Source organism: Musa acuminata, chromosome BXJ3-4 (genome assembly GCF_036884655.1).
Source record: "Musa acuminata AAA Group cultivar baxijiao chromosome BXJ3-4, Cavendish_Baxijiao_AAA, whole genome shotgun sequence".
NCBI lineage: Eukaryota > Viridiplantae > Streptophyta > Magnoliopsida > Zingiberales > Musaceae > Musa > Musa acuminata.
The window spans coordinates 18,303,825-18,331,459 of NC_088352.1; positions in this window are offsets into that span (position 1 = coordinate 18,303,825).

Here is a 27,635-nt window from a genome sequence, read left to right on the forward strand (position 1 = left end):
AGTGTTCGAAGTTAAAGTTCATCATTATCCTCATCACTTAAGTCATCGCTCAAGTGGTATTCATTTGTCCAGGGTTCCAAATCCTTCCTATTCTTTGGAAGGTTGTTTTGTTCATCATGTGCATTGTGCACTATTTCATATGTCATCAACGAACCAATTAGTTCTTCAAGTGGTAAGTTGTTTAGGTTTTCAGCTTCTTGTATTGCAGTTACTTTTGAATCCCACTTCTTAGAAATAGAACGCAAAATCTTGTTTACGAGTTCAAAATTCAAAAAACATTTGCCAAGAGCTATTAAATTATTGACGACATTCGTGAAACGGGTGTACATGTCGCCTATAGTCTCGCTTGGTTGCATTAAAAAAAGCTCAAAATCATGCAATAAAATGTTAACTTTCGAGTCTTTGACTCTACTAGTTCCCTCGTGTGTGATTTTCAAGTGTTCGTCAAATATCAAAAGTCGTTTCACACATCGAAACACGATTAAATTCATTTTTGTCAAGTGCACAAAACAAGGCATTCATAGCTTTTGCGTTTAAAGAAAAATACTTTATCTCCAAATCCGACCATTCGTTCATCAGTTTAGAGGGAAGTTGAAAACCGTTTTCAATGATATTCCATAAATCCAAATTCATAGAAATCAAGAAATCTCTCATTCGAGTTTTCCAATAAGTGTAGTCCAATCCGTTAAACAACGGTGGACGAACAACCGAAAAACCCTCTTTAAAGCCATGAAGAGCTATTTCTCTCGGGTGTAAATCTAAAATGAGAAATACCGGACTCTGATACCAATTGTTAGGATCAAGAGCACTAAGAGGGGGGGTGAATTAGTGCAGCGGAAAACTTTCGACGATTAAAACTGCATTCTTACGAAAAGAGCGATTTCGGAAGAAAAGCCGATTCGTAAATCACTTTAACTTGTGATCAAGCAAGATGCAGTTAAAGCGAATCTATAAAGGCAGTTTGCAGTTAAGATGAAAATCAGAATGTAAGCATAAACTAAAATATGATGTTCATACAATAAAACTGATTTATGTCTAAACACCGATTCGGAAAATACTGAACTTTGAAACACGATTGTAAATGCGCAGAAGGCAGTAAGCTTTTGAGGAGGTTTGCAGTAAAGATAATATGCTCAAAGTAAATGCAAACCAGAGAGCACCGCGATTTTAGAGTAGTTCGGTCAATCTTTACTTACATCCACTTCTGGATTCCTCCACCAACGAGGTCACCGACATCCACTAGAGGCCTTCCTTCAATAGGTGAAGGCCAACCACCCTTTTACAGTTTCACTCATTTTGACGGGCTTAGGAGACAACCCTTACAAACTTTTCTCTCCTCTCTTGAAAGATCAGAACTTGGAAGAAAAGAGGGAGAAGAACTTTTAACTCATACAACACTTTTGAGCTCTAAAAATCACATAGTAAGATCAGGATTTCGGTGGTTTTGGTTGCTCTTTCATTGCTGAAAGAGTGGGGTATTTATAGGCCCCAAACCAGTTTGAATTCCTAGCTCAAAACTGTCAATTCTCAAAATTCCGGGGTCTGGCGGTTGCACAGCCTGACTGAGGCGATTGCACCGCCTGGTAGAGCTCGGAGACTAAGCCTCTGGGCGGTGCCATCGCTTGTCAAGGGTGGTTGCACCTCCTGCCAGAGCTCGAAGATCGAGCTAAGGTAGTACCACCGCCTGACTGGGGCGATTGCACTGCCCAGCCAGAGCTCGGAGATCGAGCTCAAGCGGTTGCACCTTTGTCAGAGGCGGTTGCACTTGTTGAATCTCGTATTTTGATGATTAAACTACTTGATATATATAATTTAATCTGTGTTTTGAGTGACACAGGATGCTTTGATCAGGATGAGACAATTAAAGCAAGAAAATCATGTTGTGCCGGAGGAATATGTTAGAAGATTGAACGTCGGGCTGGTGGATCGGTCGACGTATCGACAGAAGACTTCGGGTCGTGGACTCGGGCATCGGGCCAAGAAGAGCGGGTATTGTGCCAAGGATATCGGAGTTGCAGAGTCAACTGGCCGATTGGGCAATAGGCTGCAGGAGAGGACGATGCGCCGAAGAATCAGACGAAGCGTCGAGGGACCAATGACATGCCGGACAACTTGGTTAATTTCTTTGGATTAATTGTCTCAATCGAAGTTTTGTTTTAAGTGTGCAGGATTAACTACGATGGAAGAAAGACATGCAGCAGGAGTTGCGCCGGAATCAAGACAATGATCACGATGGGAGTTCGAGAGTTCGGCGGAAGTTCGGACAGTCGTCGGAGGTTCTGCGGGAACAAATCCGAGAAGTCCATGAGCTTGCCAAAGAAGCTCGTCGGAACTTGCCAAGTGGATCGTCGCAAGTCCAGGAGTTTGCCGGAAGTCCGCAGGAGCATCACCGAGGGTTCATCGGATGATTGACAGAAGTTCGCCGGAAGAAGCGATTGACGCACCAGAGCAAGTTACAGTAAATGTCTTAGGAAATATCGTACTTAGCACAATGATTAAGTTGGAAATGGGAGGTGATCCCATTAACTTAATCTTGGGGCAATTGGGCCCCTGAAAATCCCAAATTGGGCTGAATGGATTAACCCATTCGTATCCTGATTTCTGCCAGGCGGTTGAACCGCCCAAGCCAGGAGGTGGCACCGCCTGGGCTCAGTCTCTGAGCGAGACTGGGCGGTGCAACCACCCCAGCCAGGTGGTGGCACAGCCTGGGCTCAGTCTGCAAGCGAGACTGGGCGGTGCAACCGCCCCTGACAAGAGGTGGCACCGCTTGAGCTCGGTCTTCGAGCTCTAGCAGGAGGTGCAACCACCTCAGTCAGGCAGTGGCACCGCCTGAGCTCGGTCTTCGAGCTCTGGCAGGAGGTGCAACCGCCCCTGAAAGGAGGTGGCACCGCCTAGAGGCTCAATCTTCGAGCTCTGCCAAGCGGTGCAACCGCCAGATCCCGGAATTCTGGGAATTGACAGTTTTGAGCTCCAAATTCAAACTGGGTTGGGGCCTATAAATATCCCACCCATTCAGCACTGAAAGGGCACTCAAAACACACCGAAATCCTATTCTTATTTTGTGATTCTTAAAGCACAAAATTGTTGTAAAGGCCAAAAGTTCTTCTCCCTCTTTTCTTCCAAGTTCTGATCTTTAAAGAGAGGAGAGAAAATTTCTGTAAGGGTTGTCTCCTAAGCCCATCAAAAGGAGTGAAACTGTAAAAGGGTGGTTGGCCTTCGCCTATTGAAGGAAGGCCTCTAGTTGACGTCGGTGACCTCGTCGGTGGAGGAAGCCAAAAGTGGAGTAGGTCAAGATTGACCGAACCACTCTAAATCTCGGTTTGCATTTACTTTGAGCATCTTATCTTTACTGCAAACCTCCTCAAAAGCTTACTACCTTCTGCGCATATACGATCATGTTTCAAGCTCTGCATTTTCCGAATCGGCGTTTAGACGAAAATCATTTTTATCGTACGAACATCATATTTCAATTTGCGTTTATGTTCTGATTTCTATCATAACTGCAAACTGCCTTTATATCTTTTCTTTAACTGCATCTTGCTTGGTTACAAGTTAAAGTGATTTACGAATCTGATTTTCTACCGAAATCGCTCTTATCGTACGAACGCGATTTGAATCGTCGAAAGTTTTCTGCTGCACTAATTCACACCCCCCTTAGTGCTCTTGATCCTAACAATTGGTATCAGAGCCCAGTATTTCTCATTTCGGATTTACACCCGAGAGAAATGGCTCTTCATGGCTTTCAAGAGGGCTTATCGGTTGTTTGTGCACCGTTGTTTAACGGATAGGACTACACTTATTGGAAAACTCGAATGAGAGTTTTCTTGATTTCTATGAATGCCTTATTTTACGCTTTGGACAAAAATGAGTTCAATCATATTTCTACGTGCGAAACAGCTTTTAACATTTGGTGAACACTTGAAATCACGCACGAGGGAACTAGTAGAGTCAAAGACTCGAAAGTTAACATTTTATTGCATGATTTTGAGCTTTTTCGAATGCAACCAAACGAGACTATAGGCGACATGTACACTCATTTCACGGATGTCGTCAATAGTTTAAGAGCCCTTGGAAAATGTTTTTCGGATTTTGAACTCGTAAACAAGATTTTGCGTTCTCTTTCTAAGAAATGGGATTCAAAAGTAACTGCAATACAAGAAGCTAAAAACCTAAACAACTTACCACTTGAAGAACTAATTGGTTCATTGATAATATATGAAATGGTGCACAATGCACATGATGAACAAAATCACCTTCCAAAGAATAGGAAGGATTTGGAACTCCGGACAAATGAATACCACTTGAGCGATGACTCAAGTGATGAGGACAATGATGAACTTGAACTTCGAACACTAAATCTTAATAAGTTTATTAAACAAAAATCTAAAATAGACAATGAACTTGAACGAAGGAAGTGGCCAAAGAAGAGGAAGGCAACCAAGGATGAATCAAGAACTTCCAAAGGTGAAACGGCGAATTGGGCTTTGATGGGCTTCGACTACAAGGTAAGTAACTAAACTCTCTTGAATTATTTTGAAATTACTTGAAGTTTTTCATGAGTACTTAATTTAGATAGTAGGAATAAAAAAAAAATTTGTTTTTCAAAAATTATATCATGTTTTTCTTTTTAGCATCTTTGAAGAACTAAAAATTTGATAATGAAAAGTATATTGCTAAGGTTTCATGCATGTTATGTTTTGAAATGTTGAATGATGTATGCAACATTATGGATGATAGTTATATGATATGTGATAATGCTTAAGATTAATCCATGCATGTGTATTTTGATGATTTTATGTCATGCATGAGCTTTTGAAGTAAATGTTGATTTGAAACTCTCATTTTGGATTAACATGTTTTTGATTTAATCATTTTTATAACATATTAAGATGACATAGTGCATGTACATCTATGTATGAATTTCTTGATAATCTTTTGATGATAGATGTGATATCATGATGTTTTATTTTTGATGTGTTTAGTCTTGACAGCTTTATGACGAAACTTATGTTTTGATTTTAAATGATGATACATGTTTTCACAAAAAGACTTGAACACCCTCACATGAAATCAATTGTATGAAATGGAAATGAATTTTATATCCTATTGAGATTAATGAATTTATTTTACCAATCTTGTAAATCTCATGAAAATAAATATGATGAATATTTTGAAAATAAATGAGTGTATTATGCATTTGGTCTTAATGATTTCTCTTGAACATACTTTTTGAAATCATACTTGATAATGAATATCAAGATATTAAAAGGATGTTATCATGGAATCATGCTTGATAATTTATTTTACGAAATTTACCTTTCTATGTTGACATTCTTTTTAAAAGCAAAGGCATGCTTATAAGAAGCAAATCACATGAATAGAAATTTATAAAAATGAAATGTAATCCTCTATCTTATTGATTTTTCAATAAATCTATGCTTGTCATATATGAATTTATTGAATGTAATTTTGAGGATGATTTCAGATTTGACAAATGCTTGATTCGTATTTACGACATAAGATACATTTTAAATATGAATCATGCTAAATGCTTCAATCATTTTCTATCTCTAGTGTTCTGAATTTTGACGAAATAGTAATAATGTTATTCATGTTATGAATCTCAAAAATGATAATTTGATTATGATTTTTTTTATGAATTAACTTGAATGAAATTTTGTATTAACCGAATCATGAACTTTCCCTTGACTTCTTGACTTAAGAATTTTGAAGAAACATGATGATTATTTGATATTTGATACTTAAAATTTCTTGTAAAATGTGATCTTGATAAGAACGTTTCAAGTTGCTCTTTGTGTTATATCTTTTCAAATGAATCATGAGCCTTGATATCATATATTTCATAATATAGAAATAACAAGATTTCTTTGCCTTGTGTGTCTTGTGAAATGATTGTACATCAATTTGATTTATTATGAATTATATGAATCCTGATCGTGAACTTGTTAAGAAGAATTTTAATGAACCATGAATCATATCTTTGGTATTCATGAATTGATCCTCATTGATATGATAAATTATCATCTCATGATATATCACATAATTATATCATGCTTTGCGATTGTATCATGTGATCTTTGCTGAATTTTCATATTGATATTCTTCATGACATGATTTCTTTGCATTGTATGCTTCATGTGATAATATGAATACATGAAACACGTATGATATGATTTTTATACAATTCCGTGTATTTATAAAATATTTATCTCATCACCCAATAACTCTTCTTGATATTCCTTATGAGATGAAATGAAATAATGCATGAAATACAAATGAGAAGTTAATGCTCATGCATGATAGGATGTAATGAATTTTGACATTTAGATACCATCATTTGAATAGCTATGATCATGTTGCCAAAATGATATATCATGAATGCTTGAATATCATGTTTGATATGCTCGTAATGATGATTGATTTTTCGGTATCATGCATAAAAAAATGAAATGTTAATGAATTTATGCATTAAAACTATAATGATGCACAAATAAGAATGATTACTTACCTTTGTCATGATTTAGAAATTGATGTAAAGGGTTTTCCCCTTCTTTTTGACAATGACAAAGGGGGAGATAGAGTGCTAGCATAATTCAAGAAAAAGGCAAAAATTACAAAAGAGAAGAAATTGCTATCTTGAACATCACCGATAATTGCTAGCTTGAAATGTCAAGAAAATACAAAAACTTGTTTATTTTCTTGCACATGTAAAGAGAAGATGCAAATGTAATACTTGCCAAATTGTTTGCTTGCCTCATGTAAAACATTGTCTCTTGGTAGTTTGGCATTTTGCTAAGAAAGCAAAAATGACACTTCTCAAAAGAGAAGAAAGAGCTTGCTAACTTAAACATCACAAGCTTACCTATCTTAAGAAACAAAAATTTGCAAAAGTACTATCATGCCTATCACAAGAAGCAAAACTTGCAACTTATACATTGTAATAGGAAGCAAGAATCATGAGCTTACACAAGAAAGCTATCTTGCATTTTCTTTCGAAATTTTTGCTAGTTTGTATGTAGTAAAACTTGCATATCGTAAAAATTGCTAGCTTGTAGTATAAAGAGAAGCAAATAGTTGCTATCTCAAGAAAATTAAACATGTTAAACTTACACCTTGCAATGGAAGCAAAATTGCGAGCTCAAACATTGCAAAGGAAGTGAAAATTTGCTAGCTTGCAACTTGCATATTTCAAGAAGCAAGAGTTGCCTTCTTGAACATCTCTAAATTGCTAGCTTGCAAGTTCTAAAATGTTGTAACATTGCTAGCTTGCATGTTCTAAAAGTGCTATCTTGTATGCTGTAAAACTTGCATATCTAAAACTTGATAGCTTGAATGTTCTAAGCATGATGTAACATTTGCTAAATTTTTTAGCTTCAAAACTGTATGATGATAAAACTTGATATTATGTTTTTCATGCAATAAGTTAAACTAATATTCCAAACACAAGAATAGTTGGACTTCTCCTTTTTGTTGATGACAAAGGGCGAGAAGTATGATGTTATGCATAAGTTTATACATAAGTTCATGATGACGTGTTGCAAGTATTCATGATGAATATTGCAATGATTTGAATTTAGTTTGAATTCAAGGTTCTATCAATATGGCATATTGATAGGGGGAGTTTGTTTAAACTCCGGTAGTTAAGTTTAACTCTGTCATCAAGTGGTTGTCATCATCAAAAAGGGGGAGATTATTGAATCTCGTATTTTGATGATGAAACTACTTGATATATATGATTTAATCTGTGTTTTGAGTGACGTAGGATGCTTTGATCAGGATGAGACAATTAAAGCAAGAAAATCGTGTTGTGCCGGAGGAACATGTCAGAAGATTGGACGTCGGGCCGGTGGATCGGTCGACGTATCGACAGAAGGCTTCGGGCTGTGGACTCGGGCATCGGGCTAAGAAGAGCGGGTATTGTGCCAAGGATATCGGAGTTGCGGAGTCAACTGGCCGATTGGGCAATAGGCTGCAGGAGAGGACGATGCGCCGAAGAATCGGACGAAGCGTCGAGAGACCAATGACATGCCGGAGCACATGGTTAATTTCTTAAGATTAATTGTCTCGATCGAAGTTTTATTTTAAGTGTGCAGGATTAACTATGATGGAAGAAAGACATGCAGTAGGAGTTACGCCGGATTCAAGATAATGATCACGTTGGGAGTTCGAGAGTTCGACGGAAGTTCGAACAGTCGTCGGAGGTTCTACGGGAACAAATCCGAGAAGTCCATGAGCTTACCAAAGAAGCTCGTCGGAACTCGCCAAGTGGATCGTCGCAAGTCTAGGAGTTTGCCGGAAGTCCGCAGGAGCATCACCGAGGGTTCATCGGATAATCGACGGAAGTTCGCCGGAAGCTCGCCGGAAGAATCGATTGACGCACCAGAGCAAGTTGCAGTAAATGTTTTAGGAAATATCGTAGTTAGCACAATGATTAAGTTGGAAATGGGAGGTGATCCCATTAACTTAATCTTGGGGCAATTGGGCCCCTGAAAAACCCAAATTGGGCCGAATGGATCAACCCATTCGGACCCTGATTTCTGCCAGGCGGTTGAAACGCCCAAGCCAGGAGGTGGCACCGCCTGGGCTCAGTCTCCGAGCAAGACTGGGTGGTGCAATCGCCCCAGCCAAGCGGTGGCACTCCCTGGGCTCAGTCTCCAAGCGAGACTGGGCGATGCAACCGCCCCTGACAAGAGGTGGCACTGCTTGAGCTCGGTCTTTGAGCTTTGGTAGGAGGTGCAACTGCCTCAATCACGCGGTGGCACCGCTTGAGCTCAGTCTTCGAGCTCTGGCAGGAGGTGCAACCGCCCCTGATAGGAGGTGGTACCGCCTAGAGGCTCAGTCTTCGAGCTCTGCTAGGCGGTGCAATCGCTAGATCCCGAAATTCCAAAAATTGACAGTTTTGAGCTCCAAATTCAAACTGGGTTGGGGCCTATAAATACCCCACCCATTCAGCACTGAAAGGGCACTCAAAACACACCGAAATCCTAATCTTATTCTATGATTCTTAGAGCTCAAAATTGTTGTAAAGGCCAAAAGTTCTTCTCCCTCTTTTCTTCCAAGTTCTGATCTTTAAAGAGAGGAGAGAAAATTCTGTAAGGGTTGTCTCCTAAGCCCGTCAAAAGTAGTGAAACTGTAAAAGGGTAGTTGGCCTTCGCCTATTGAAGGAAGGCCTCTAGTTGACGTCGGTGACCGCGTCGGTGGAGGAAGCCAAAAGTGGAGTAGGTCAAGATTGACCGAACCACTCTAAATCTCGGTTTGCATTTACTTTGAGCATCTTATCTTTTCTGCAAACCTCCTCAAAAGCTTACTGCCTTCTGCGCATATACGATCGTGTTTCAAGCTCTGCATTTTTTGAATCGACGCTTAGACGTAAATCGTTTTTATCGTACGAACATCATATTTCAGTTTGCGTTTATGTTCTGATTTCTATCATAACTGCAAACTACCTTTATATCTTTGCTTTAACTGCATCTTGCTTGGTTACAAGTTAAAGTGATTTACGAATCGGATTTTCTACCGAAATCGCTCTTATCGTACGAACGCGATTTTAATCGTCGAAAGTTTTCTACTGCACTAATTCACCCCCCCCCCTCTTAGTGCTCTTGATCCTAACAGCACCGCCCAGTCTCACTCGGAGACTGAGCCCAGGCGGTGCCACCGCCCAGCTTTCTTGGGAGACCCTCTCCTGGGCGGTGTCACCGCCTACACTATTTCAACTCACTGGTTAGGCTCCAAACTTGGCCCAAATCATTCCGAACTCGGGCCCAATTGGCCCCTACGTGGGTTATAGGATTAACACCTAATCCTAACCCTAATTAATGTGTTAACTATAAATTTTAAGACATTTCCTAAGCTATTACAAAGTCCGCAAGTCAAGACTTCTTCCGGCGAGCTTCCGACGAACTTCCGGCGGTCTTCCGATAAACTCTTGGAAACCATTCTGCGGACTTCCTGCAAGCTCCTAGACTTCACGATTTGATCTTGGCGAGTTCAGATGAGCTTCTTTTGGCAAGCTCCTGGACTTCTCGAATTTGTTCCCGCAGAACCTCCGATGACCATCCGGACTTCCGTCGAGCTCTCAAACTCCCAACGTGATCATAGTCTTGACTCCAACATAACTTCTTCTGCATGTCTTTCTTTCATCATAGTTAATCCTGCACACTTAAAACAAAACTTCGATCGAGACAATTAATCCTAAGCAATTAACTAAGTTGTCTCGCATGTCATTGGTCCCTCGACGCTTCGTCCGATTCTTCGGTGCATCGTCCTCTCCTGCGGTGTATTGCCCAATTGGCTAGTTGACTCCGCAACTCCGATATCCTTGGCACAATCCCCGCTCTTCTTGGCCCGATGCCCAACTCCACGGCCCGAAGCCTTCTGTCGATACGTCGACCGATCCATCGGCCCAACGTCCAATCTTCTGACATGTTCCTCCAACACAGCATGATTTTTCCTGCTTTAATTGTCTCATCCTGATCGAAGCATCCTGCATCGCTCAAAATGTAGATTAAAACATAAACACAATTATCAATTGGTTTCATCATCAAAATATGAGATTCAATAGTATGAACTGAGTAGATGCTTGTTGGAGCTTTAATGAGCATTGCCTCGTAAACTTCTGAAGTTTTTTGTCCTTCCTCCATAAAATTTGACCATCGACTCTTCTTTCATTTAGTTGTCACTTCCAAATAGATTCATATCACTTTTTTTTCGATTGGCATTCTGTTGGGAAATAAAGCGGATAATCTACTCTCAGTAGCATTGATAACCATTGGTGAGGATTTGATAACTATTGTCTTTTATTATCTTTGAAGGGTCTTTGAACCTGTACAGAGCTCCTTTGCTGAATAGATAAGAGAATTGAGGTACTCGATTTTGCCCATTCTCTTAAGAGTTGAGAAAGTAATGGTTACTTGACTTTGCCGACCACCTCAAGAGTTGTACTCCATACATCGAGCTGGTTACTGACCATCGCCTGCCCTTTGCTCATACTTCTGAAGCACTCGAAATATTTGCACTCCTTGCGTTGAGTTAGCTACTATGATTCACCTTCTCAATGCCATCGAACTTCTGGAATGCAGGAAGTTTTCACCCCAACTTAGAGTAAGTCTCTAATAGTTTTGGTCGCCTCTAGGATTATACCATCTTCTCCATCAACCCTACTGCCTACTCCACTGAGTAGCAAAGGTATAGCACCGCGTACTACCTGCTTCATTTCTTGGTTGTGCATTCTTGCATGACCCGAAGTCTTTCACTTTCAGTTATTTTAATTAGAAACTCATTGACACCGATCTTACGAAGTTCCTTGGTCTCTACCCTTCAGCTTTATCATAGTACTTGGAGTTTGCCTCTGCATGCTCCACCTCCTCGGCCCCTTTCATGACCAAGCTCTCTCTCTCCATGAGAGCAAGGGATTAATGACTTTCACGGAAGTCCCACCTCTATGATACCATGGTGCCGCCATGCCCATGGCCCTACTATTCGCCGCTTCGCATCTGCATCCATTTTCTTCACTATCAGTAGATATGTCTGGCACTCCTCCGAGTCCACCTCTATTCTAATGAATGCTTGATTTTTGATAGCTAAGTCTCTCTGGACTTATAGTTGCTTCCTCACCCCTTTCGACCCCCTACTTCAATACCTCTATGTTTTCTAAGCAACTCCCTTTGGTCGATGGAAAGACAGACTGTAACTCCCATGCATAGCCTTTTCCATCACGTTGTAGGGTTTGCACTGATTCTATTCTCCTTAGCTTCCTTGATAGCAACATTCGCTTACTCGACCTTGTCCTCTGACTTGCCGAGCTCCCTTAAGCGAATATGGGCTTTAGAGTAGTCCAACTCTCCGGCTAATTCGATCATACCTCTGCATGATCAAGTCCCTCCAATGGGACACACTGGTACTTGCATTCAAACTTTTCCCTCGGTGGTATATAGCCCCCATATGCTGATGACCAAGGCTTTCATCCGATACAAAATTCGATGCACGCACGGAAGACCCACCTTTACAGTACGATGGCCTTCACTCCTTGAATCCATAGCCCTTCTTGTCATCATGTTGTTTGCCAAAGTGGAGCTCCTAGTAGCTCCCGATCATACCTCCATATGATCTAGTCCCTCACGGGACTATGTTGTGTGTATCGCATTGCCACGAACTGTTCCACCACGATATGATGCATTATGTCACCTCCTGGTGACATCTCCATTACATTCTGATCCTTATGGGATGAACTCGAATTGTGATCCCTCCATGTGTGGCCTCGGCCAATATATTGCTGTTAGGATCAAGAGCACTAAGAGGTGGGGGGTGAATTAGTGCAGCGGAAATCTTTCACAATTAAAATCGAAAGCTGCGTTCGTTTGATAAAAAACGATTTCGATGTCAAAGCCGATTCTAAGATTACTTTAACTTAAGATTGAGCGAGATGACGTTAAAGTAAATCTACGAAGGCAGTTTGCAGTTTATGATGAAAATCAGAATGCAAACGCAAACTGAAATGTGACGTTCGTACGATAAAATCGGTTTATGTCTAAATGTCGATTTTGAAGATACTGAACTTTGAGATATGTTTTATAAATGCGCAGAAGGCAGTTTGCAGTTATGATTGAAATAAAAACATAAACGTAAACTGAAATGTAATGATCGTATGAAAAAGCTGATTTACGTCTAAACGCAGATTCGGAAAGCTCTGAACTTAGAAACTCGTTCGTAAAAGCGCAGAAGGCAGTAGCTATTTAGGAGGTTTGTAGTAAAGATAAAATGCTCAAAGTAAATGCAAACCGAGATTTAGAGTGGTTCGGTCAATCTTGACCTACTCCACTTTTGGCTTCCTCCACCAACAAGGTCACCGACGTCAACTAGAGGCCTTCCTTCAATAGGCGAAGGCCAACCACCCTTTTACAGTTTCACTCCTTTTAATGGGCTTAGGAGACAACCCTTACAGAAATTTTCTCTCCTCTCTTTACAACTAAAAACTTTGAAGAACAGAGGGAGGAGAACTTTTGGCCTTTACAACAATTTTGAGCTCTAAGAATCACAGAAAAAGATCAAGATTTCGAGTGTAAGTTATGTTCTTTCAGTGCTGAATGGGTGGGGTATTTATAGGCCCCAACCCAGTTCAAATTTAGAGCTCAAAACTCTCAATTCCCGGAATTCTGGAATTAGGCGGTTGCACCTCCTGATTGGGGCGATTGCACCGCCTGGCCGAGCTCGAAGACTAAGCCTCTAGGCGGTGCCTCCTCTGTAAGGGGCGGTTACACCTCTCTGCCAGAGCTCGAAGACCGAGCTCAGGCAGTGCTACCTCTTGTCAGGGGAGGTTGCACCGCCCAGTCTCGCTCGGAGACTGAGCCCAGGCGGTGCTACCTCCTGGCTGGGGCGGTTGCACCGCCCAGTCTCCCTAGGAGACTTAGCCCAGGCGGTGCTACCTCCTGGCTTGGGCAGTTGCACCTCCCACAGCAATCAGGGTCCGAATGGGTAGATCCATTCGGCCCAAGTTGGGTTTTTCAGGGGCCCAATTGCCCCAAGATTAAGCTAATGGGATCACCTCCCATTTCCAACTTAATCATAGTGCTAACTACGATAAATCCTAAGACAATTTCTGCAGCTTGCTCTGGTGCGTCAATCGCTTCTTCCGGCGAGTTTCCGGTGAACTTCCGTCGATCATCCGATGAACCCTCGGTGATGCTCCTACGGACTTCTGGCAAACTCCTGGACTTGCGATGATCCACTTGGCGAGTTCCGACGAGCTTCTTTTGGCAAGCTTATGGACTTCTCGGATTTGTTCCCGTAGAACCTCCGACGACTGTCCGAACTTCCGTCGAACTCTCTAACTCCCAACGTGATCATTGTCTTGACTCCGGCGCAACTCCTGCTGCATGTCTAACTTTCATTGTAGTTAATCCTGCACACTTATCTCAACACATAGATTAGACAACTAATGACAATTGACTTCATCATCAAAATCCGAGATTCAACAATCTCCCCCTTTTTGATGATGACAATCAATTGATAATGGTGTTAACCTTAACTCCCCCTATCTATATGTCACACTTGAGATAAGTCATTCTTGAATTCAAAACCTTAAGAATTCAAGAGACATATTGATAAGTTAAAATCATTTGAACTTATCAATATTCCCATCATGATTCCTATCATGATGTATCTCTCTGAAGATGATGTCAAGGCTTGACATTCATTTTCAAATTTTACATTACAAGTTTGAATGATGGTAATAGTAACAATTCATCATATTGTAAGATATCAGCATATAAAACTGTGAAGTAAGATTTTGATATCATTACATGATGTACTCATTTCAATTACACATTTCAAATATTTTAGTAAGTATTGCATTTAATCACACGGTAAGATATCAACTCATAAAATTACGATGTAAGTTTTTTTGTTTGATATCTTGACACGATACAAGGCATAATGCAAATCATATCATTTATTCATATATCTCTTGGTGATGCAAGCATGGCATAATTATAGCATCAGTGTTTATAGCATCAATTCATATATTTCTCCCCCTTTGTCATCAACAAAAAGCATGGTAGTTGTGATATCAGGAGAACAATACAAGTAAATTTTGAGTATAAGTGCAATGATTGTTTCATGCCTTTACTTGATTCATGTTATTTCCAATAGTAAATGATAGGAAATTAATTGTTCAAGCACATAAAGGAAAACATGATATGTTGATTGCTTTGATTCATGCTATTTGTGAGTTTGCTTTGAGTCAAGATATGTGAAACAACTTTTTGTAAATAGAAATACTATCATCCATATTTCAAGATGGAATCATTTTATCAAATCCATTTCAGAAAAATATTTTTCATAAGAGTGTACGAGAAAATCTGATTTTTAGCATTCCAATTATTAAGCGAATCCGAAAATGAAATTAACTCTTTCATGCATTCGGACAAGACAATGCTACAGATTTTCAAATATAATCAAAAGACAAAACATAATTTCCAACATGTTATTTAGGCATGTAATGGTAGTCAAGTGATTTGATCATTCAATAAAGTCCGAAAGATAATTTTAACTAGTTTATGTATTCGGACATATCAACATTCCTAATTCTCTTCTTATGAAATCAAATTGTTCTTCACTTAGAGGTTTTGTAAATATATCGGCTAGTTTAGTATCAATATCATGGCAATGTCATGACTTATCAACTGCATTGGTGTATGACTTTCTCAAATTATATTTATCATGGAAATCAAGGCACAAGGTTTTCAAAACATTTAGTTTCAATGTAAAATCCGAGATAAACAATGAGAGAAGTTTTTAACTCTGCATATGCTCACAAGAAAAATATATCAGGTAACCATATCAAGGATCAAGGTAAAGCCCATCATGGTGAGTAATATAAGGAGTTTACAACAACAACAGATGATTGTGTTCATACAAGCTCATTCATGAGGTGGAAAATTAAAGTGCCTAAATAAAGAGTCAAATTGTCGATGAATTTGCTGTAGCTCAGATAAGATTTGATCTTGTCGATGTTCAAGCCGTTCTTGTCTTTGTTCGAATCGGTCCATCCGAATCCCAATATCTTCGACAGATAATGTATGAGTTTACTCAAATGGATGTGTTTCCTCAAAGGAACAGATCGGAGGAGATTGAGTACCCCTAAAGACTGGTGTTTCCAGTTCTAGCTTAGGTTGAGGGGGGTCGGTTCTTCTAGGCATTCTAACCCAGTTACCATTTCTATAAAAACATCTTAATCGGTGAAGTAGATTTTTATTTATTATGCTGAACCTATCTACTTTTATTACTTCTTCTTCTGGCGGTATTAGAATATCGTAGGCTTTCATTATTCTAGTGATTAAACCACCATATGGGAGCATCATGTCTTTCTTAGATAGTTCTAACATGTTTTGTTGGATAAGATAACCAAGACAGATGTCATGTCCTTTCATGATCAAATACATAGTTCCTAATTCTAATTGGCTTACTTCATCATGATGGTATTGTTTAGGGAGAATAATGCTAGTTAGGATATAATGAAGTACCTTAGTGTTTAGAGGCAGTAGATGTTCACAACTTTTAGGAACAAATGCTAAGTTGGGATTGGCAAAGATTGTTCCTAAAGCTTCAACATATGTGGTTCCAATAGCTTCATCATCCCATGATCCTCTAAAGTAAAGTCCTCTACTTTTTATGGGAATGCCTATCATGTCACAAATAAATTTATCCGTAATAGAGATGTGTTGTCCTAAGAGATAGGTAGACATTCTTTCTTCTTCATCTACTTGTATGTTGTTGTAAAACAATCTAACAAGTCTTGGATAGATGGGTTCATTAATTTGAAAGATAGGGAGTAGATCTAAGTTTGCAAACCATTGGATTGTCTCTAAGTCTCTTAGCTCATTTAAATCTACATATTTTCCCTTATTGACACTCCTAAGTTCGAAAGAGGAAAATTTTTCAGCATGGTATTTTGAATAGAAAAGGGTGAGATCAAAATCTTCCACTAATCTCCTCTTTCCTTTATCCCTTGAGGATCTTCTAGATCCCATAACTACTGCTGTTTTAGAAGAATAGTGATGAGCAAGAGTAAATGAAAGAAAACAGAATTTAAGGGCTTCTTAGAGAATACCTTAGTGAGATCTTCAAGAGAGAGAAGGATTGTTGATGTTTTGCTCCGAAATGAGAGGTATTTGGGATGCTATGAAGGGAGAAATGGGGATTTAGGAGCTTTGAAAGAGTAAAGAAGGGAAGGGAGTGAGTTGGGGTCGGTTTCACCGTCGGCCCTAGCTTGGGTTAAAAAGGGCAGAGTTGCGAGCGGGTGCACCTCTGGCTGGGGCGGTGCAACCGCTTGCGACACGTGACAGCCGGAGGTGCTACCTCCAGCTGGGGTGGTGCCACCGCTTGCAGGCGGTGAGCACTTGTTCTGATCGTAGTGTGATCTGATTTGAGAGTTTTTTTCTTGAGAAGAATTTTCATTCAGAGCAATCAACTTTACTTACGTAATTACGTAAGAGTTTTCATTTTAAGATAAGAACTTTTGTACGATCAAGATAGATCTTTTGACGTGCATACTCTCAATGTTGTACAAATGTTTGTGACAATTTATTCAAGTTGATAAGCCTTGTAAGTTCATGACAAACTTAGTCAGTTCATGTTATAGAGTTGGATTCGAAAGTTATAAACGGATGAAATTGATGGCTTCGAAAATCCAGAGGATATGTGAATCATGCGTTTCTAATTCTGAAAAATCAAATAGAATTGTATCTAAATTGCTTTTGTGATTTTTAAATTTTTAATCTTCATTCGCTATTTAGGCTAGAGAGCATTGCGAGTTCTTTTTGGATCTTGGGTTATGAATATCGTGAATCTAAGGAGCAGGATATTATTTCTTGCTCCAGCTTATAATTTTTTATATGTTTTTACAGGAAAGGATGATTTTTAGGTACCCATTTGCTTTTGGGTGCCTCAAAGATAGATCTACATTGTTTATCATGTTGCATAGAGTTTATCATGGTTCCTTTAGGGACCCAAATTAATTTATTCGGACTAATCTTCTTGAATGGACAATAACGCGCTTTGTGTCCAAGTTTGCAACAAAAGTTGCATTTGCTTTGGTGTTGAACATGTAAGATGGGGCCTTTTATGAAGGTGGTTGGATTTTGGTGAGGACTTCTCACAAATCCAATTCCACTTCTTTTGGGAACGTGACCCTTGTTTGCAAGGATCATGTTCAGTGACTTGCTACCAACCTCAAATTTCTTCAAGGTGTCCTTAAGTAGCAAGTTTTCCTTTTGGAAAGTTTCTAGATCATGGCATTTTATGCATGAGCCTAAACTATCATGATATTCAGCTTTTAACTTATCGAAATTACAAATAAGACTATCATGCTCCTTTTTTAACAATTTATATTTTCTACCAATAATTTTGCATTCATCAAATAAGTCATTGAAGGCATTTAATAATTCATCGAAAGATAAATCTGCATCTATTAAATTTGTTACCTCCTCTCCGATGGCCATTAAGGCGTAATGAGCAACTTGCTCGGTGTTGGACTCCTCTTCTTCGGATGCGCTTGAATCATCCCACGTTGCCTTGAGCGCCTTCTTCCTTGATGTTTTCTTTTTGGCTTGAGGACAATCGTTCTTGTAGTGTCCCAGCTTTTTGCACTCATGGCAAATAACTTGGTCCTTCTTGGGTTCCAGTTTATTTTTTGTGTCATTCTTAAACTTGTTTCTTTTAATAAATTTTTTAAATTTTCTTGTTAAGAGTGCCAAGTCATCGTCACAGTCCTCGTCACTTGAGTTTTCTTTCAAGTGGTCTTCTAAAGTTCTAAGTGCCATATCCTTCCTGTTCTTTGGAAGGATGTCTTCTTGCTCTTCATGAGCTTTGCAAGTCATCTCGTAGGTCATTAATGCCCCAATTAGTTCTTCAAGAGGGAAGTTGTTTAGATCTTTCGCCTCTTGAATAGTAGTGACTTTAGGATCCCAACTCTTAGGAAGGGATCTTAGAATCTTATTTATGAGCTCAAAATCTGAAAAACTTTTTTTGAGTCCTTTTAGACCGTTGACAACATCCGTGAAATGGGTAAACATGTCGCCAATAGTCTCACTCGGTTTCATCCGAAAAAGTTCAAAAGAGTGTAACAAAAGATTGATTTTTGACTCTTTCACTCTACTTGTGCCTTCATGAGTCACTTCGAGTGTGTGCCAAATATCAAATGCGGTTTCACAAATTGAAACACGATTAAACTCGTTTTTATCAAGTGCACAAAATAAGGCATTCATAGCCTTTGCATTAAGAGTGAAAGCCTTCTTCTCCAAATCATTCCAATCGATCATTGGAAGAGAAGACTTCGAAAAACCGTTTTCGACAAGATTCTAAAGTTCAAAATCCATAGAAATAAGAAAGATCCTCATTCGGGTCTTCCAATAGGTGTAGTCCGTCCCATTGAACATTGGTGGACATGTAATAGAATGGCCCTCTTGGTTTTCGGCGTAAGCCATCTCTCTTGGGTTTTAATCCGTTTGAGAGTTAACCCCGCTATGATACCAATTGTTGGGATCAAGAGCACTAAGAGGGGGGGGGGGGTGAATTAGTGCAGCGGAAATCTTTCACTATTAAAATCGAAAGCTACGTTCGTTTGATAAAAATGATTTCGATATAAAAGCCGATTCTAAGATTACTTTAACTTAAGATTAAGTGAGATGACGTTAAAGAAAATCTACGAAGGGAGTTTGTAGTTTATGATGAAAATCAGAATGCAAGCGCAAACTGAAATGCGACGTTCGTACGATAGAACTGGTTTACGTCTAAATGCCGATTTTGAAGATACTGAACTTTGAGATACGTTTTATAAATGCACAGAAGGCAGTTATGATTGAAATCAAAACGTAAACGTAAACTGAAATGTAATGATCGTACGAAAAAACCGATTTACGTCTAAACTCAGATTTGGAAAGCTCTGAACATAGAAACTCGTTCGTAAAAGCGTAGAAGGCAGTAGCTATTTAGGAGGTTTGCAGTAAAGATAAAATGCTCAAAGTAAATGCAAACCGAGATTTAGAGTGGTTCAGTCAATCTTGACCTACTCCACTTTTGGCTTCCTCCACCGACGAGGTCACCAACGTCAACTAGAGGCCTTCCTTCAATAGGCGAAGGCCAACCACCCTTTTACAGGTTCACTCCTTTTGACGGGCTTAGGAGACAACCCTTACAGAAATTTTCTCTCCTCTCTTTACAACTCAAAACTTTGAAGAACAGAGGGAGGAGAACTTTTGGCCTTTACAACAATTTTGAGCTCTAAGAATCACAGAAAAAGATCAAGATTTCGAGTGTAAGTTATGTTCTTTCAGTGCTGAAAGGGTGGGGTATTTATAGGCCCCAACCCAGTTCAAATTTGGAGCTCAAAACTGTCAATTCTCAGAATTCCGGGATCAGGCGGTTGCACCTCCTGACTGGGGCGGTTGCACTGCTTGGCAGAGCTCGAAGGCCTTTGGGCGGTGCCACCTCTGTCAGGGGCGGTTGCACCTCTCTGCCAGAGCTCAAAGACCAAGCTCAGGCGGTTGCACCTCCTGACTGGGGCGGTTGCACCACCTGCCAGAGCTCGAAGACCGAGCTCAGGCGGTGCTACCTCCTGTCAGGGGAGGTTGCACCGCCCAGTCTCGCTCAGAGACTGAGCCCAGGCGGTGCTACCTCCTGGCTAGGGCATTAGCACCGCCCAGTCTCCCTGGGAGACTTAGCCCAGGCGGTGCTACCTCCTGGCTTGTGCGGTTGCACCTCCCACAGCAATCAGGGTCCGAATGGGTAGATCCATTCGGCCCAATTTGGTTTTTCAGGTGCCCAATTGCCCCAAAATTAAGCCAATAGGATCACCTCCCATTTCCAACTTAATCATAGTGCTAACTACGATAAATCCTAAGACAGTTTCTGCAGCTTGCTCCGGTGCATCAATCGCTTCTTCTGGCGAGTTTCCGGCGAACTTCCGTCGATCATCCGATGAACCCTCGGTGATGCTCCTGCGGACTTCCAGCAAACTCCTGGACTTGCGACGATCCACTTGGCGAGTTCCGACGAGCTTCTTTTGGCAAGCTTATGGACTTCTCGGATTTGTTCCCGCAGAACCTCCAACAACTGTCCAAACTTCCGTCGAACTCTCGAACTCCCAACGTGATCATTGTCTTGACTCCGGCGCAACTCCTGCTGCATGTCTAACTTTCATCGTAGTTAATCCTGCACTCTTATCTTAACACATAGATTAGACAACAAATGACAATTGACTTCATCATCAAAATCCGAGATTCAACAATTGTAGGGTCTCTTCCACCTTCGATTTTGTTCGCTCTTTCGGCAATCGACCTTCATCCACTCGCTCTTGGGTCACACCTAGATGAAGCACCACTCTAGGACAGTCCATTGCCTAGTAGTTCACGAAGTCCACCGACTTCGCTGAAAATGGTACACCATTGTTTGGATCCTACGCCTCTACCCCTACCAACACAATCTCCGCTATGCATCGCTTCCTTCATGGCAACTTGAATGACAATACTATGGTATATTCTTCAAGAGTACCCGCATCTACGTCCTCTTGCCCCGTGCCAAGGCCTTCTGAACCCAACTTTACCTCCGCAAGTTGAGTCGCCTTAGTTCCTCCATCAAATGCTTCTCCAAGATAAGGTGCATGTGCTTAGAAGCTCCCTTCGTCTTTGGCCCCATGCAAGATGAGTCAGCTCTATCAGAGTGAAGGACCCATGGAATAACATGATCCTGCTCTTGCCTTTGCAAGAGTTCATGTCCTTGACCTCTGTCCAAGGAAAGCTCTTTGCCTTGGCTTAATGTTTCATCTTCTATGCCGGCTCCCTTTGTTAGGATCAAGAGTGGGGTCGGCACTAAGAGGGGGGTGACTTAGTGCAGCGGTAAAATAACATCTTCAAAAACTTCATTGCGATAAAACCGGTTTCATAAAAATATTAACTTGAAAGCATGTTCATAAAAGAGTAGTAGATGTAAAGAGTGAGTAAGGAGGTTTGTAGTTAAAGTAAATTACACAAATAAAATGCAAACCAGATTTTAGAGTGGTTCCTCCTTCGATGAGGTCATCGGCGTCCACTAGAGATCTTCCTTCAATAGGCGAAGACCAACCACCTTTTACACCACTCTTCTACTTTTCACGAGTTTAGGAGACAACCCTTACAAACACTCACACTCCTCTTATAGAATTCTAAACTTAGAGTGGAGGAGGGAATTTCTAATGAGATTGTAGCAACGTTTTCTCACTTTTGAATACTCTATGCTTGTATACTATATAACCAGGGATGAGAAGGGTATTTATAGGCTTCAAGTTGATTCAAACTTGGAGCCTAAAACTTTCCCATCCTGAGTTCCTTGGGCACGGGCGATACCACCGCCGAGTGTCAGTCTGGCACTGACACTGCCCTAGGCGATACCATCGCCTGGCACCCTACTAGGGGTGATACAACTGCCCAGACTGGTGGTACCATCGCCTGACATAGTCTCGAAGACTGTGCCATAACGGTATGACTTCTTGGGGCACTGTTTGGGCCTCTTATTGGGCCCAACACATTCCTTACATGGGCCTAGCTGACCTTTAATTGGGTTGGCTGAAATCCAAACTCAATTACGTGCTAACTACGATTCCTAAGACATTTGCTAAGCTAAACAAGTCCCTATGTCTTGGTTTCTTCCGGCGAACTTCCGACGATCTCTCGACAATGTTTCGGTAGACTCCCGGCAAGCTCTTAGACTTCACGACAATCTTCTTAGTGAGTTCCGACAAGCTTCTCTGGCAAGCTCTGAGACTTCTCGGCTGGTTCTATTAGAACTTCCAACAAACGTCCGAACTTTCGACGAACTCTTGAACTCCCAACGAAATCGCGTCCTTGACTCCGGGACTTCATTTTACTTCATGCCTTGCTATCGTAGTTAATCCTGCACATGTAAAACATACTTCGATCTAGACAATTAATACTAAGCATTAATCATATTGTCCGGCATGTCATTGGTCCCTCGATGCTTCGTCTGATTCTTTGGCGCATCGTCCTCTCTTACGACCTATTGCCCAATCGGCCAGTTGACTCCGCAACTCTGATATCCTTGGTGTAATATCCACTCTTCTTGGTTCAATGGCCGAATCCATGGCCCGAAGCCTTCTATCGATACGTCGACCGATCCACCAGTTCGACGTCCAATCTACTGACATATTTTCCCCCAGCACAACATGATTCTTCTTGCTTTAATTGTCTCATCCTAATCGAAGCATCCTGCATCACTCAAAACATAGATTAAAACATAAACATATATCGATTGGTTTCATCATCAAAATCCAAGATTCAACCCCCTTCATATGGCTTGGGTACTTCGCCAAGTTACACCCAAGTTGCTTCGCTCCTCATTTTATATTGAGTTGATGGTGGCCCTCGTGCCCACTATTCCACAAGTCAGCCCTCTCTTGAGTCTGATCTCCATATCGACTCCAAGTGTGCCTTCATTTGTGTTACTTTGGGTCGCTCCCCCACTTGATCTCATAATGTATCCACTAATGCATTCTCTCAAGTGAGATCATGCGACAACTCATCGCCGCTCACTCAGTCCATTAAGCTTCATGGAGTTGTTGTTTTTGAGGTACTTCTCCTCAACATATGCGGTCCTTTGCACATGATTCTCCCTCTAGAGAGTCGGGACTTATCCCTCCTGGATATCTATCCCGTTGGAGCTACATCTCTCTTCATTTCCTTCTCTCTGAAAGTTTTGGAGACCACCATCCCCTTAGACTACTCCAATTTGCTGAACAAACTATGCATTGTTCTGCCTCCTATAAACGCACTTGCTAGATTGTGACTCCACGTTAATATAGCCCCCGCTACACCACTCAAGGCTTAGCAACATGCTGAACTCACTGCACACTTCAGCCTCCTACAGATGTATCCTTCACATGCCAAAGAGAAAGTTTCAATGCTCCATGGCGTCGAGTTTCGGTCATCTTGGGATGGCCATGAACATTCCATCGTCCACATATAAGTCCATGCATAAGTATCGAATTCTTCAAGTTAGCAATTCCCCTCACCTCTATGAGCTTTGCACAACTCTTTCGGTCGCTGAGCAACTTATTCCACCTTACATGGTCTCATCCTTTACCAAGCACCTCGATTGTTGAATCTCATATTTTGATGATAAAACCAATTGATAATTGTGTTTATGTTTTAATCTATGTTTTGAGTGACGCTGGATGCTTCGATCAGGATGAGACAATTAAAGCAGGAAAAATCATGTTGTGCCGGAGGAACATGTTAGAAGATTGGACGTCGGGCCGGTCGATCGGTCGGCGTATCGATGGAAGGCTTCGGGCCGTAGACTCGGGCATCGGACCAAGAAGATCGGGTATTGTACCAAGGATATTGGAGTTGTGGAGTCAACTGGCCGAATGGGCAATAGGCCATAGGAGAGGATGATGCGCCGAAGAATCGGATGAAGTGTCGAGGGACCAATGACATGCCAGACAACTTAGTTAATTGCTTAGGATTAATTATCTCGATCGAAGTTTTGTTTTACATGTGCAAGATTAACTACGATGGAAGAAAGACATGCAATAGGAGTTGCGCCGGAGTCAAGACCATGATCACGTTGGGGGTTCGAGAGTTTGACGGAAGTTCTACGGGAACAAATCTGAGAAGTCCAGGAGCTTACCAAAGAAGCTCATCGAAACTCGCCAAGTGGATCGTTGCAAGTCTAGGAGTTTGCCGGAAGTCTGCCGAAGCATCGCCGAAGGTTCATCGGATGTTCCCCGGAAGTTCGCCAAAAGCTCGCCGGAAGAAGCGATTGATGCACCGAAGCAAGTTGCAGAAAATGTCTTAAGAAATATCATAGTTAGCATATAGATTAAGTTAGGAATGGGAGGTGATCCCATTAACTTAATCTGAGGTCAATTGGGCCCTTGATAGACCCAAATTAGGCCGAATGGATCAACCCATTCGAACCAGAATTCCTGCTAGGCGGTGGCACTGCCAAGGTCGATAGTGGCACCGCCCAGGAGATGGCCTCCTAGGAAAGCTGGGCGGTGCAATTGCCCAGGTCAAGTGGTGGCACCGCTTGGGCTCAGTCTCCGAGCGAGATTGGGTGGTGCAACCGCCCTAGTCAGGCGGTGGCACCGCCTCGGCTCAGTCTCTGAGTGAGACTGGGCAGTGCAAACTATTGGGAAATCATAGGGGGCGACATCATATGCGCAGCGGAAGAACAAGAAAACAAAAATCCCCGATTCCCAAAAAGATGTTCATCGTCGTGCGAAGATTGGTGCGCAAAATCCGCAAAAAACACAAAACTGCGTATAGAGATTGTGTTACCTAGGGAGATCGTATATCCCTGTTTCCTTGCAGATCCTTAGGAGAGGGTGAAGGAGGTCAAGCGTCCTCCTCTCTAGCGGTGATCCACACAGCAGGGTTGCGACGACGCTCCTCAAAGCTCCAGGCCTACTCTGAGGTGGAGAGGGAGAGGAGAATAGGAAGGGCAAGCAAAGACTCTAGCCTATGAGGCTGTGAATCCCTCCTATTTATAGAGATCCCGTGTCAAAACCCTAATGGGTCCTTTCCCTAGTGGGTATTGGATCTGCATCCAATAAGACAAGGGCTCCGTCGGATATCTCATATCCGAACCTCTACTCATCGCAATGCCTACCATATGTGTGTGACCCTCTAGGCCCAATATCGAGCTGGCCGTGAGTCATACCTGTCAGAACTCCTTCTAACTCAGTGAATTATTATCTCTGTAATAATTCACTCGACTCATCGACTACGGAAGTACTAGGCCACTACGCCGTAGTCCCCAGACGATACAGGGGAATCCAATCCATTGGACCTGTCTGTCCTCAGTTACCATGTACCTATAGTCCCTCATCCATCTAATATCCCAGAGACCGTATATCGAGCATGGTGCTGTCAGACCCATACGGTTTCTACTCGAGTCTCGCTCTAATCGGATTCTCCCGGAGAACTCTTTCTCTCTCAACCCGAATGACCCTGGCCAGGGATTTGTCTGAGCAAGAACACATGGGATATTCCTCTCATGATACCGAGAGTGGATGATCCTCTATCGACACTCAATAGCCCTCGTAAGGTCGACTACCACTCCCAATGACCAGTTGTACTAGATCTGGGAACAGCCAAACCTATAAGTCTGGTATCAAAGAGTGGAGCACTCATACAGGACATCCTTGGTGTCTCAAGTCTAAGAACCAGATACACCACTAGGACTACGGAATCGTTGTCTGACAATAAGGCATCATCAACCATCCAGCATTCCGTAAGCGGATCAATCAGTGAACTCATTCTCCAATGAGCACCTGTACTGTATCCCTAGTGTCCCTACACGAGCAGCTATGAGACCAGCTGCATCCATCATATGGACGGGTATACAGCACACCAGTCTATCCGGTTATCACGATGTCCCTCTCGAATAACCTATGACCGGGATTATTTAGGATATGTGTTTAAAGGTGAATCGATCTCATTATCGTGATCTCATCACGATCCGATTCCCATTGCATAAATCCAAGGACATCACAATATATATGCATTTATGCAATAGTTATAAAGTGATATACGCCAAAATATAATAAGCAAAAAGATTCTGTATCAAGTCACACGTGCCATCACTCACGTGATTGGCTTGCTGGGCACCTATGACTAGCAATCTCCCACTTGACCTAAAGCCAATCACCTATGTGTCTGATCCCCATCAGACCCCTGTGACGCTCAAAGACAATCTGAGACAACGGCTTTGTCAGTGGATCTACAATGTTATCGTCGGATCGAACTCTTTCCTCTGCTACATCTCCTCGGGATACGATCTCTCTTATAAGCTGGAACCTCCTCAGAACACTTCTGATGAGACCCGGGTTCCCTTATTTGAGTAATCACCCCATAGTTGTCGCAATATAAGGAAGTCGACTTGTCGCTATCTGTATCGACTCCCAAATCTGTGATGAACTTCTTCACCCAAACTCCCTCCTTTGCTGAATCTAATGCAGCAATGTACTCCGCCTCTGTGGTCGAGTTAGCAATGGTATCTTGCTGGAACTCTTCCAGCACACTGCTCCTCCATTCAAGGTGTACACATACCTTGAATTCAACTTGCTATCATCGACATCAGACTGAAAACTTGAGTCAGTGAAGCCTTCAACCTTAAGGCTATTACCTCCATATATTAGTAAAAGATCCTTAGTCCTTCTCAAGTACTTAAGGATACACTTTACTGCTTTCCAGTGCTCCAAGCCTGGATCCGCCTGATACCTGCTCGTGACACTCAGAGCATGCGCTATATCAGGCCTAGTACATAGCATGGCATACATGATAGACCCTATTGCTGAGGCATAAGGTATCATATCCATGTTCGCCCTTTCTTCTGGAGTCTTTGGGGACATACTCGTAGAAAGCGATATCCCATGTCTCATCAGTATGAGACCTCTTTTGGAATTTTCCATGCCAAACCTTTTGACAATAGTTTCTATGTACCTGGACTGGGACAAGCCAAGCATCCTTTTGGATCTATCTCTATAGATTCTAATCCCCAAGATATAAGATGCTTCTCCTAAGTCCTTCATGGAGAAGTGTCTAGATAACCAAGCCTTTATTGTGGATAGCATTCCTATGTCATTCCCAATGATGAGGATGTCATCCACATATAACACCAAAAAGCTAATAGCGCTCCCACTTACCTTTCTGTATACACAAGGCTCATCTTCGTTCTTAACGAAGTCATAAGATCTGATTGCCTCATCAAATCTTATGTTCCAACTTCGGGAAGCTTGCTTTAGTCCATAAATGGATCTAAGCAACCTACACACCTTATCTGGGTAGTTCTTGGACACGAATCCCTCAGGTTGCATCATATACACCTCCTCCTCCAGGTTCCCGTTGAGGAATGCGGTTTTCACATCCATCTGCCAGATCTCATAATCATAGTGTGCTGCAATAGCCAATAGAATTCTGATGGATTTTAGCATTGCTACGGGTGAGAAAGTTTCGTCGTAGTCAACACCTTGCCTTTGACGATACCCCTTAGCCACTAGCCTTTCTTTATAGGTCTCTACCTTTCCATCTACTCCGATCTTTTTCTTAAAGATCCAC